The sequence below is a fragment of the Otolemur garnettii genome, unplaced genomic scaffold (genome assembly GCF_000181295.1).
Source record: "Otolemur garnettii isolate 467f Iridium unplaced genomic scaffold, OtoGar3 scaffold00039, whole genome shotgun sequence".
Lineage (NCBI taxonomy): Eukaryota > Metazoa > Chordata > Mammalia > Primates > Galagidae > Otolemur > Otolemur garnettii.
In genome coordinates, this window is record NW_003852434.1 from 10,102,240 (window position 1) to 10,114,124 (window position 11,885).

Genomic DNA, 11,885 nt, shown 5'->3' on the forward strand with positions numbered 1-11,885 from the left:
AGCTGTGATGCCATGGCACTCTACCCAAGGGGGTAGCTTGAGGCTCTGTCTCAAAAAAAAATAAAATAAAAAATAAAAGCAAATCTAAACCAGCAACATGCTAACCAAAGGATGTGTAATAAAACTGCCCGAAATACAGTGCTTCACAAAGATACTGACACGAACACATCCTGCCCTCTCGATACCCTGGTATACTTAATTGACTTTCCAGACACACATTCTCATCCCCTTCCCTTTGACTAAGAAAATATTTCCAAAAAATTTAGCTAAGGTTGGAAGTAAAATGCAGTCTTGAAAGCTGATTAACCTTTCCAAACATCATTCAGTGGTGGTATCCGGCGTATGACGACTCTGAGGGTTTCCTCCTCCTCGAAAGCCAGCCCCGCTGTCTTCTTACTTACGACTGTGGAGACTCTTCTCTCACTTTATCCCCTCAAATATGCCTGTGCACGGGGCTCTGTCCTGGCTGTGTCACTCCCTCTGCGTGCTCTCCCTGGGTCTTAGCTCCTCAAATGGGGATTGCCAAGGACAACAGTTTTTGGCGGACACTGATACCTTTAACCTAGACTCAGATTTCTGATATTTGCCACGAATACATATCCATTGAGAATATATGACCTATCACTACCTCAAACTCAAGAATTTCAAAAAAGATCTTTCCTCTTACAGCGTGCTCCTCACCAGTTCCGTCTACTCAGGTCTCAAGCCAGCAGAAATGTGGAAATCGCCTCCCTTCACCTCACCAAACAGCCAGTGTGCTTCCTAACTCCGTCCCCTCCCCGGCATCTGACTCACTTCCTCATTAGCTCTCCCTAGCAACCACTCCTGAGCCCTCTGCCTTCACGCCATGTTCCTGAACTGTCAACAAAAGGATTTTTCTGAAATGCTAATGATTTTAAGCAGGAAATAGCGAGCGACCTGCTGCAAATCTTTCAGTGGCTCCCTAGAATCTCACCTCAGCCGGTCTCTGTCAGGATCCCATCCTTGTCCATCTTGAGCCTCACCCTGGTACTTTCCAGGGCTGTTCGTTATTATAAACCACCCCAGGCAGCTCTCCCTACTCAAACTCAGGAATGAAAAGATCTGGATAATTTGTGGAGCTATCTTGCTATCCAATCTCTTATTATTTGCTATCAGAAACTCAGGAACCTAATAGTCTGGGGTATCAGGGGCTATTACTGAAATAGCAGAGTATTGCATTGTTGACTATGAATTTCCACTTGCCTGTGTTTGTATTTGAGTTATACTGTAACTCAGGACAAATGCCCCTCTATCCCTCCTACTCCCACTCAACACCCAAGTGCATGGATGTATTTTAAGACCCTGCCTGTTATAGCCCTTCAGAGCCACTCCTCAAAAATACCCATTTTGTACTTGGTACTCTGATGAACCTAAGGCAAGCCTTAATTATGTACCCACTCCACTGTATTTCAATTGTTTATCAGATCACTGTAATTTGTCTTTAATATCCTATTACCACTCATCTGTGTAACCTTGTGCTGTGCTGAGTCAGTATTTGCTGAATGAAACAAAAAGTGACTACTCTTGAGTTCAACTATATTCAGAATAAAGAAGAGTTGGCAATGAATATAAAGGACTATCATGAAAATAAACTCATTACAGCTGCATGTTTTTAGCTCAGAATTCAGTTATCTGCATTTTCTTCATTCAACAAAAAACAAAGAGCACATCAACTACATGCTACACACTGATCATTCACTGGGGAGTAAAACAAACATGGGTTCTTGCTTTCAGGAGCTTCCAACCAGAGTGCAAGAAACTCTGGTTGTGACTAGTGCTCTGAAATGACAGACAGCAGGGGCGTGAGCTCTCTGACATTCAGAAAAGACTGAACACTGAGAAGGAACCGCCATGCGGAGGATGAGCTGGCAGCTGCTTCCGCGGGAAGCCACAGCATGTTGGAGGGACTGAAGATCAGGCCGGTGTGGCAGGAGCACCGAGCAGCCCAGTAACGTACAGTAGTGCTGAGCTGGGGATGCTGGATGGGCACTTCAGAGCCATGATCAGGAGTTGGGGGTTCATTCAAACTTCAGTGCTCAGCATTATGCTTAAAATGGGTATCACGATCAGGTTTATACTTTGAAAAGACAACCAACTTCTCTGTAGATCAAGACCGAAGAGGGGTAAAGTGGGGACTTGGAAGAGAAATGGTAGTAATACAAGTTAAAGGTTACAGTGGCGAGGATGACAGTGGGGTCCGGGTAGACACCAGAATTACAGACTGAAGAGGAAAATGAGGTGGATGATGGTGCCACCATCACAGAAAGAAAAGAATGAGTAAGTAAGTAGAGGATAGCATCAAAATTTGATTTGGCAAAATGGCTCTTTGTTTACTAAGACAAAGAATGGGTTGTGGACACATTAATATTGATGTATGTGAGATATGAAGTTAAATGTAAAGCAGTAAAATATCTATGGCCTGAGCACAAGCAAATAAATTTGGAAATTCTCACTATCCAGAGGGAGGCACAGGACAAAGGGACATCACCCAGGAAGAAAGTACAGAAGCAGCAAAGGCAGCTCCCACCTGAGCTCTCCAGTGTAGCAGAGGAGGAAGAGCCTGCCAAGCAAACTGACCAGTGCCAGCCAGAGAGGACCCAGCCAGGCGAGTACAGACACCGACACAGCAAGAGGAGAGCGTTTCAGGGACGTAACAGACAGCAGAGCTGGACGGTGCTGGGCCGGGAGCGGGAGGATAGTGAGCAGCGCTGGATCTGGCCAGCTCGTGCAGTCGGCAACCTGACATGAGTACTGGGACCTGGGACCGAACAGTGCAAGGGAGACAAGGATGTGGAGACTCCGGCAGGGTATACTTAACTACAAATAGAACCTTCTGCCTGTGCCGAAAACCAGCCCAGAGAGGTATGCCGGGTTTGCTGCCCAGCAGGTTAAAAGCGAAGCAAACAGGGAGTCTCCAGTCTGACCTCTCCACACAGCATTGCTTCCGGTATTAAGAGCAAAGATTACTTTTAGATTAGCTTTTTCAAGATTTATATTCAAAAGAAAAATATGTGTGGTTCAAAAAGACTTCCAGTTACCCCTGACTGTGAAGGATGCTTCTTCCCTGCCCTCAGAAAGCCACAGCATGCTCACAGACACCTCCAGTAACATCCCACTGTGTTTCTGAAGAGCTTCTGCACAGCACTATTCCCGTAGACGTGTGGCCTCGGGGACAAGTCGGAAATGACACACTCTGTGTTCTGCCTCCACCTGTCACCTGGAACATGCTCATTAAAAGAGCTAATGAGTCTAGCACAAAACAACCTGTCTGTTGGGTGGCTCCGCCTGTGACCCTGCACTCTGGGAGTCTGCGGAGGGTGGGTCAACTGACCTCAGGAGCTCCAGACCAGACTCGGCAAGAGACGCATCTCTAAAAAAAAGTAGAAAAACTAGCTGGGTGTTGTGGCAGGTGCCTGGAGTCCCAGCTACCCAGGAGGCTGAAGCAGGAGGATCACTTAAGCCCGAGAGTGAGGTTGCTGTGAACTATGATGCCACAGCACCTACTGAGGGCAAGAAAAGTGACCCTGTCTCCAAAAAAAAAAAAAAACTCCAAAAGAAAGAACCCATCTACTTTTATGAGATGTAGGATTTCACCAATTTGCTTCATTACACTTTTATTTCCACGTAACACCTGGTAATCTTTATAGACAACTATGCAAAAAGCACTTTGGGAAATGCTGCTCTACACCTTATTTTCTAGGGCACTTGGTTTAGCTCCTGCAGGTCTTCTCAACACTTGCCACAGGGCAGATACTCTGTCTTGAAGACTTTCAGTTCACCTTCTTCTTATTATTGTTGTATTTTAATCCCAGTCTTCTTAAATTTTACTGTTTCCTTTACCCCTTAACTGGCTATCGTGCTTTCCAGAAGACATCTGTTGCTTTATACTTCTCATTCTGTCTGCCCTTTGTTGGCTTATCAAAGTTGCATTAACAAAAATATACCTCTCTGTGTATAAAGTACCATACAGAAATATTTTTGTGATTGTCAGAGTGGGTATAAATTTGTGTTTTTTCACTTACCATTTTGAAAGCATCTCTCTTGGTATGAAAACAGTTCATCAGTTCTTCTGATAGAAATATGATAAAATACTGTATATACAACTATTAATTATTTACCCAACAGAACTTCTAGGCTGCTTCTAGTTTTTCAGTATTTTAAATAGAACCCTCCCTCATGTAATTTTTTTCTTGGGGGGGAAAAATAAAAAGAAAACCCTCCCTTTTTTAGTATCATTTCACTTTCTCCACATACAGTTATTCCCTTCTTATGAGTAATTAATACACAGCTACTAAAGCTACCCAGTAACATTCCTGACAAGGTCATAGCTATTCTAAGCTTTCCTCACACATAAAACGGCATAAGTTTCACCTCATAAAGTTGTGGGAAAGAGACCTAAAACTGTGCCTGACACATGGTGAGCACTCTACCATTCTCTCCAGGGAAGGGAGCGAATTATTCCATCCATCACACTCAACTATGTTCTGTGTAGGGTTCTGGGCTCAATGGTTGCCACTGACTTTAAAGGGAATGGGAGGAGTGAGGCGGAGAGAGAGGCGTCCACAGCTAAAAGGCCTTTAGGTCCACTCAGAAACGAGCAGCTATCAGAAGACCCGGGGGCATTCTGGATCCTGGAAATTCCCTCTCTGATTTTTAAATCGATGTTGAGATCACAGTTTAAGAAATGGAAAAGGATTGCTTTCAAAAGACACAATGAGCTACATCATTTTTGTGTGTAACTGGGAAATTTTTGGGGGCAGACAGACTGATTTTATTTAGCTGATAAAAGTATTTAAATGCCTTTTTTCTCCCATATTCTCACAACCCACACAGACATTGTTCAAATGTTTCCCTATTTCTCTATTCTTCTACTCCTTCATAAACTGTTACAAAGTCAAGAGCAGCAGGGAGGCGCTCCCAGGCCACCCTAGGAGCTACGTAAACATTCTGTACCACTAAACACATTTCAGCACAAGCAGGCTTCTCCATCCAGCCCCTCCTGCTGAGGAGAAGGGCGGTTCCAGGCTGCCAGTTACAACAACCCTAGACAGCTTTCACTTTCTGCAGTAACAGCCATCGATTTAATCACCTTCTATTCTTTGTGAAACTACAGAAGAGCTGAGAAAGAAATGGGAATTATAAAAACATAAAAACTGTTTCCCAGAAAATAGAAGGGAAGAGGGCAGAGAGGAGGGGAGGGTATTTGGGGGGACCTCACTAATGTGCATGATGCAATGGTACATTTCAGAACTATTAAGAAAAGTTATAATTGTTATAATTGTGATGGATGTGTTAGTGCAATGTAAGCATTTCACACTGTATATTAAATCAGTATACTGAACCCCATAAGTGCATCAATGTACACAGTTATGATTTAATAAAAACAAAAAAATAAAAAAGTTTCAATATAGTCTAAGGCTTTTAGCCCTGTTCCACATGCACAAAAGACTGTCAAAGTAAGTACTGTGAGTTACAAAGTTGGATGCAACCATACAACGTGTAGTACTTTAAAACGTGCCCTCTAGCTAACAGTGCTTAAATTTATAATCTTTGCTTAAATATCTTCCTATAATTAAAAAAAAAACCCGAATCCGATAGTCCCACTGTTTGTGTCTGGGGCCAGATTGCTTCTTTCTAGTGGTTAGATTAAATAATACACATTTGATTTACTATGAAATTTAATCAGGATTATTTCACTGCTGAAGTTAATTTCCCAAAAGCATAGCCTAAATATGTTTCTTGACAATTCAATATGTCCTATGTCCTAATAATCCCATATTTACTGAGATTTGTATTATTACCATAAAAATGGCGGTTTTTTGAGTAGGCAGAAGGGCTGTAACATTCAGTGGTCAGCAGCAGGAACACGCATGAGCAACGTTGAGAAATGTCTAGAATGTGCACAGAATCAGACCTCATAGCTTTTCTCTGTTATTTTGGTAGAATATTGTAAAATTTCATATGTTGACCAATTATTTTTATTTTGGGCTCTCAGTAGGGCATTTTTGGTTCCCTTACACTAGATATAGGGGAAGGACATTTCCGTGGTTTCTGCTCAGGGTGATATTCTTTATTTCTGTTTTGTGCTTTGGAACTACACACTGAAAATGTCAGCTTTTTTAGAATCTTAGCAATTGCTTTTAAATCAGTGGTATTGAAACAAGTTTACTAATTATATACAATGATTTAATAAACAAGTCTCATACAAAAACCTATGTGATCATCTGTAAACAAATCTTAGCAAAAGGGTTAATCAATTGAGAGCCATTATTTCAAATGCTATTCCCCAAATAAGAATGAACCAGTAGACCATTAGTCAAAACATAATACTGTTTTCAATGAAAAAATTTAAAATGGTGAATACATCAGTATATATCACATATGTGTAAGAAAATACAGAACATGTGGCCAGGCGCAATGGTTCACACCTGGAATCCCAGCTCTCTGGGAGGCTGAGGGGGGTGGACTGCTTACACTCAGGAGTTTGAGACCAGCCTGAGCAAGAAACCCTGTCTCTACTAAAAATAGAAAAACTGAGACAAGAAGAATGCTTGAGCCCAAGAGCTAGGGGTTGCTATGAGCTATGATGACGCCATGGCACTCTACTTACCAGGGTGATAGCTTAAGATTCTGTCACACATACAAAAAAAAAAAAAAAAAGAAAAAGAAAGAAAAAAGAAAATATGGACTAAATTTTCTTTAAAGTAGCTCAGGTATAGAATAAGAGTATTTTTTTCCATGTTTAAGTAAGAACACAGTTTAAAAGATTCAGTACTGTGGATTTAATTATTACTAGCCTACTTTCAGAGTCTAGACTTATGAAATCACAGAATTCCCCAAGTGGAAAAATTTCCGTGATTACATAGTATAATTAATAATGGTCTGGGTGTCCAACTGGTGGCCCATGAGCCACACGAAGATTAAGGCCTTTTGTTCATCTGGAGTGTTGGATATTGAAAAAAATATGCATGGACTCTTTAAAAAATTTTGCTCATTAGTTTTTGATAGTGTTTGTGTATTTACTGTGTGGCCTGAGACAATTCATCTTGTTCCAATATGTGGCAGAAAAAAAAAGAAAAGGTTGTACACTCCTGAACTATTTCTTTTTTTTTTTTTTTGAGACGGAGCCTCAAGCTATCCCCCTGGGTAGAGTGTCATGGCATCACAGCTCACAGCAACCTCCAACTCCTGGGCTCAAGCGACTCTCCTGCCTCAGCCTCCCAAGTAGCTGGGACTACAGGTGCCCGCCACAACGCCTGGCCATTTTTTGGTTGCAGCCATTATTGTTGTTTGGCGGGCCGGGCTGGGGATTCGAACCCCACACCTTAGGTGTATATGGCTGGCGCCTTAGCCGCGTGAGCCACAGGCGCCGAGCCTCCTGAACCATTTCAAGTAGAACCAAAAGCTTTACACAAGAGTATTGCATCTGATTGCTGGAAAAGCCAAAATTCATTCAGAGCCAAACCCTGAGAATAAAGTAAATGACAATGCAGATTTGGGTAAATTATTAACAGCAGTGATGGATGAAATTTTAAATTCTCTTGTGTGGCTTGTAAACTCTGTCAGGGAAATTACAAATTCAAGGACTGCAAAAGACATTAGATCAATGAAATATCTAAAATGAAATAACACAATGAAGTATGTGTTAAGAAGACTAGTGCTTATTCACACACAAATACTGCTGATCAAAATTATTGTCACTGCTCTGCTTTATATACCTCAAAGACAGAACTGCAAGATTCAAAGCTATAGTTAAATGCTTCAATTGCTCAGTAATGTTAGCAAAATAACAAGCATTTACAAGGTAAGTGAAGTATCAATGAACTGTGTGGGTAACTGTCTATATAATATACTTTCTTTCTTTTTTTCAAGACAGAGCCTGAAGCTGTCACCCTGGGTAGAGTGCTGTGGCATCACAGCTCACAGCAACCTCCAACTCCTGGGCTCAAGCAGTTCTCCTGCCTCTGCCTCCCAAGTAGCTGGGATTACAGGCATCTGTCACAATGCCCACCTATTTTTTTTTTGGTGGTGGTGGTGGTGGTGGTTGTTGTTGTTATTGTTGTTGTAGCTGTCACTGTTGTTTGGCAGGCCCAGGCTGGATTCTAACCCGCCAGCTGAGGTGTATGTGGCTGGCACCTTAGCTGCTTGAGCCACAGGCATCAAGCCATATATAATATACTTTCTTTCCTTGATCAGCAAAGGATATAAAATATAAATAAGCCTTTGCTGATGACCTGTGTTCTTATTTGAAATCATGCATTATTTAGTGTTTCACTTTCTTCATCTGTAAAGTAGGGATGCCTCACAATGTAGTAACAAGAATTAAAGTGGTTCAGCGCCTGTAGCTCAGTGGTTAGGACACCAGCCACATACACCAAGGCTGGCAGGTTCCAACCCGACCCAGGCCTGCTGGTAAACAACAATGACAACTGCAACAACAACAACAACAACAAAAGCCAGGCATTGTGGCAGGTGCCTGTAGTCCCAGCTACTTGGGAGGCTGATGTGAGAAAATTGCTTAAGCCCAAGAGTTTGAGTGTTGTGAGCTGTGATACCACGACACTCTACCGAGGGCAACACAGTGAGACTCTGTCTCAAAAAAAAAGAAAGAAAGAAAGAAAGAAAATGAAAATACATGTAATGCTTATGACAGTGCTGGTGCATGGTGGGCACTCAGGAAAGAGCTATGATGGCTACTGGTACCGTGCTACAGCCTCATAACTACCATCACCCTCTAATGGTGCTCAGAAACGAATCAGAGGGCACGAGAACTAATGCTGTCAAAGGGCTCCCCCTCCTGTCAGGCTCCCACGTTAGGGGAGAGACACTCTGTAAGGCCCACTGTGATCTTTCCTGAAGCTTCTCTTCAATCTTATAAACCGTATCTTCAAATCTATCCTCCTCTTGCTTTCCCTGTCCTGTCACGGCGTGGCATCCTACCACTTCAAAGGTAGGTATTACTACCATCCGAAACTCGGTTCTTTGGCTTCCCCTCATCTTTTTTACATTTTTATCTTTTGACGACCCCAATCCTATTCTATAGCTTCAACTATATCTTGAAAGCATAAGAAGGGATTTTTAGAGATTTAGCCAATCTCTCTTCTTTTTTTTTTTTTTAAGAGACAGAGTCTTACTTTATCACCCTCGGTAGAGTACTGTGGCGTCACACAGCTCATAGCAACCTCCAACTCCAGGGCTTAGGTGATTCTCGCCTCAGCCTCCCGAGTAGCTTGGACTAGGCACCGGCCACAACGCCCAGCTACATTTTTGTTGCAGTTTGGCTGGGGCTGGGTTTGAACCTGCCACCCTCAGTATATGGGGCCGGCACCCTATCCACTGAGCCACAGGCACCGCCCTAGCCAATCTCTTTTTACATATAAGGAATTAGACTCTTGCCCAAGTTTAAGGCCATATTGCCTTCTCAGATGATGACACTAGCTTAAAACTCTCCTCTGTGACTGAGAACCATGGATTATCCCTGTAATCCTAGCACTATGGGAGGAAGCCAAGGGAGGAGGAGGCCTTAAGGCCAGGAGTTCAAGACTAGCTTGGGCAATGGAGTGAGACTTTGTCTCTACAAAGATTTTTAAAAATCAAAAAAATTAACCAGGATTGATGACACATGCCTATAGTCAATCTAGATGCTCCAGAGGCTGAGGCAGGAGGATGGATGGCTACAGCCCCGGAGGTGGAGGCTGTAAAGAGCTGTGATCATGCCACTGCACTTCAGCCTGGACGACAGGCTAACAACAACAAAAAAACCCCCAACAAAATTCTCATCTGTAAATTCTACAATTAAACTATCGATATAATATCACCACCAGCAAAAATTCAACATAGCTATCATCAACCTCCTGATAAAATACAACCATAGGTTTGTCTGGTAATTTTTTTATATACTGTTTACAAAACTATGTTTGAAAAGTAAAAAAATACTAATAGGACAAGCACTGTTTTACTGAAATTTTATGATGAATATCTTGTGTTGAGTATTTTATAGTCTACAAGATTACATTCTAGAAATACTGTAAGGCAAGTGTCCTCAAACTACAGCCCATGGGCCACATGCGGCCCGCCAAGGACATTTATCTGGCCTACTGAGTGTTTTTGCCGCCGCTGCCTGTCCTGCTTAGCCACTACTTGTCTTTTTATTTATTTATTTTTTGAGACAGAGCCTCAAGCTGTCCCCTGGGTAGACAGCTCACAGCAACCTCCAACTCCTGGGCTCAAGCGAGTCTCCTGCCTCTGCCTCCCAGAGGGACCACAGGCACCCGCCACAACGCCTGGCTATTTTTTTTTTTTTGGTTGCAGTCATTGTTGTTTGACGGGTCCCAGCTGGATTCAAACCTGCAACCTTAGGTGTATGTGGCTGGCGCCTTAGCCACTTGAGCCACAGGTGCTGAGCTTGCCTGTCCTTTTCAACTATAGGCCGGTCCTCCAACAGTCTGAGGGACAGTGAACTGCCCCCCTGTTTTAAAAGTTTGAGGATTCCTGCTGTAAGGCTTAATCAGCCAATAAAAGAATACTTGACTTTATAAAATCCACGGAAGATAAACACCCAAATGAGACAGAGTCTCTGTCTACAATATCAGGTCAATAATTGAACCTACTTGACACAGCCAAACATTACATCCTCATTTAATGAGACTTCATTAAATACTGGGGCAGATGTGTGAGAGAAAGTAGACCTACAAAGTGTGCTCTGACAGCAAATTCATTCCGGAAGGCAGAGACCAGCATGTGAAGATGAGTAAGGTACTGCCTGACTTCAAGAAGCTTTTCATCTCACTCTAACATTTGTGAAACAACTGCATACGTTTATGTATGAGTGACAAAGGGAAGAACAAGTGGATAATCTGAAAAGCAAGCTCATCTCACCAAATGAATATAAGAACATGAATTTGCTCATTTTTCAGTTTCCAAATTTTCATAAAAGGCAGTTTCAAAGTATTAAAATTTCTAAGACATCAGTCTTGCACAGTCAAAAAAGAAGATTCCAAACTCAGAAGCCAAAATTTATAGTCAATGCCAAAAATGACAATTCTTCTTTCCTGAGGCACAGTCTCACTCTGTCACCCAGGCTGGAGTGCCCTGGCATTAGCCAGGCTCACAGCAACCTCAAACTCCCGTGCTCAAGGGATCCTCTTGCCTCAGCTTCCCAAGTGGCTGGATCTACAGGCGCCTGCCACACCAGCTATTTTTAGAGATAGGGTCTTGCTCTCGCTCAGGTTGGTCTTGAACGTTTGAGCTCAGCAATCCACCCACCTCAGCCTCCCAGAGTGCTGGGATTACAGGAATGAGCTACCATGCCCGCCCTTGTTATAATATTCTATTAAACCAGTGGTTCTCAACCTTCCTAAAGCCACAACCCCTTAATACAGTTCCTCATGTTGTGGAGAACCCCAACCATAAAATTATTTTTGTTGCTACTTCATAACTGTAATTTTGCTACTGTTATGAATTGTAATGTAAATATCTGATATGCAGGATGGTCTCAGGCGACTCCTTTGAAAGGGTCATTTGACCCCTAAAGGGGTTGCAACCCACAGGTTGAGAACCACTGTTTTAAACAAATACTTCATACAAAGAAAGAGATGCTAGCTATTGCAATACTATTTTAAATACTGCAAAATGTATACTCTTAAATAAATGAACCATCATAAACTACACCAAAATATTGAAAATACTTAAGACAAAGTCAAATGCAGGGACTAGAGCATGTCCGTGTCACACTATGCAGAGTCACATCACAGGTCTCCTAACCAGGTTTCTAGTTAGAGGGCAGTTGTTCTTTTCTTTACAAAGCAGGTAGTATGTTTTTAATCATATAAGAAGCTTCCCATATCAATGAAATTTTGTTTTGA

The 11,885-nt window shown here is 42.3% G+C and overlaps 1 protein-coding gene across 3 annotated transcripts in view; it reads right to left on the reverse strand.

The window, feature by feature from the left end:
- BMP2K (BMP2 inducible kinase) overlaps positions 1–11,885 on the reverse strand; it is a 135,091-nt gene that overhangs the window by 2,398 nt on the left and 120,808 nt on the right. The gene's annotated exons all lie outside the window — the stretch shown is intronic.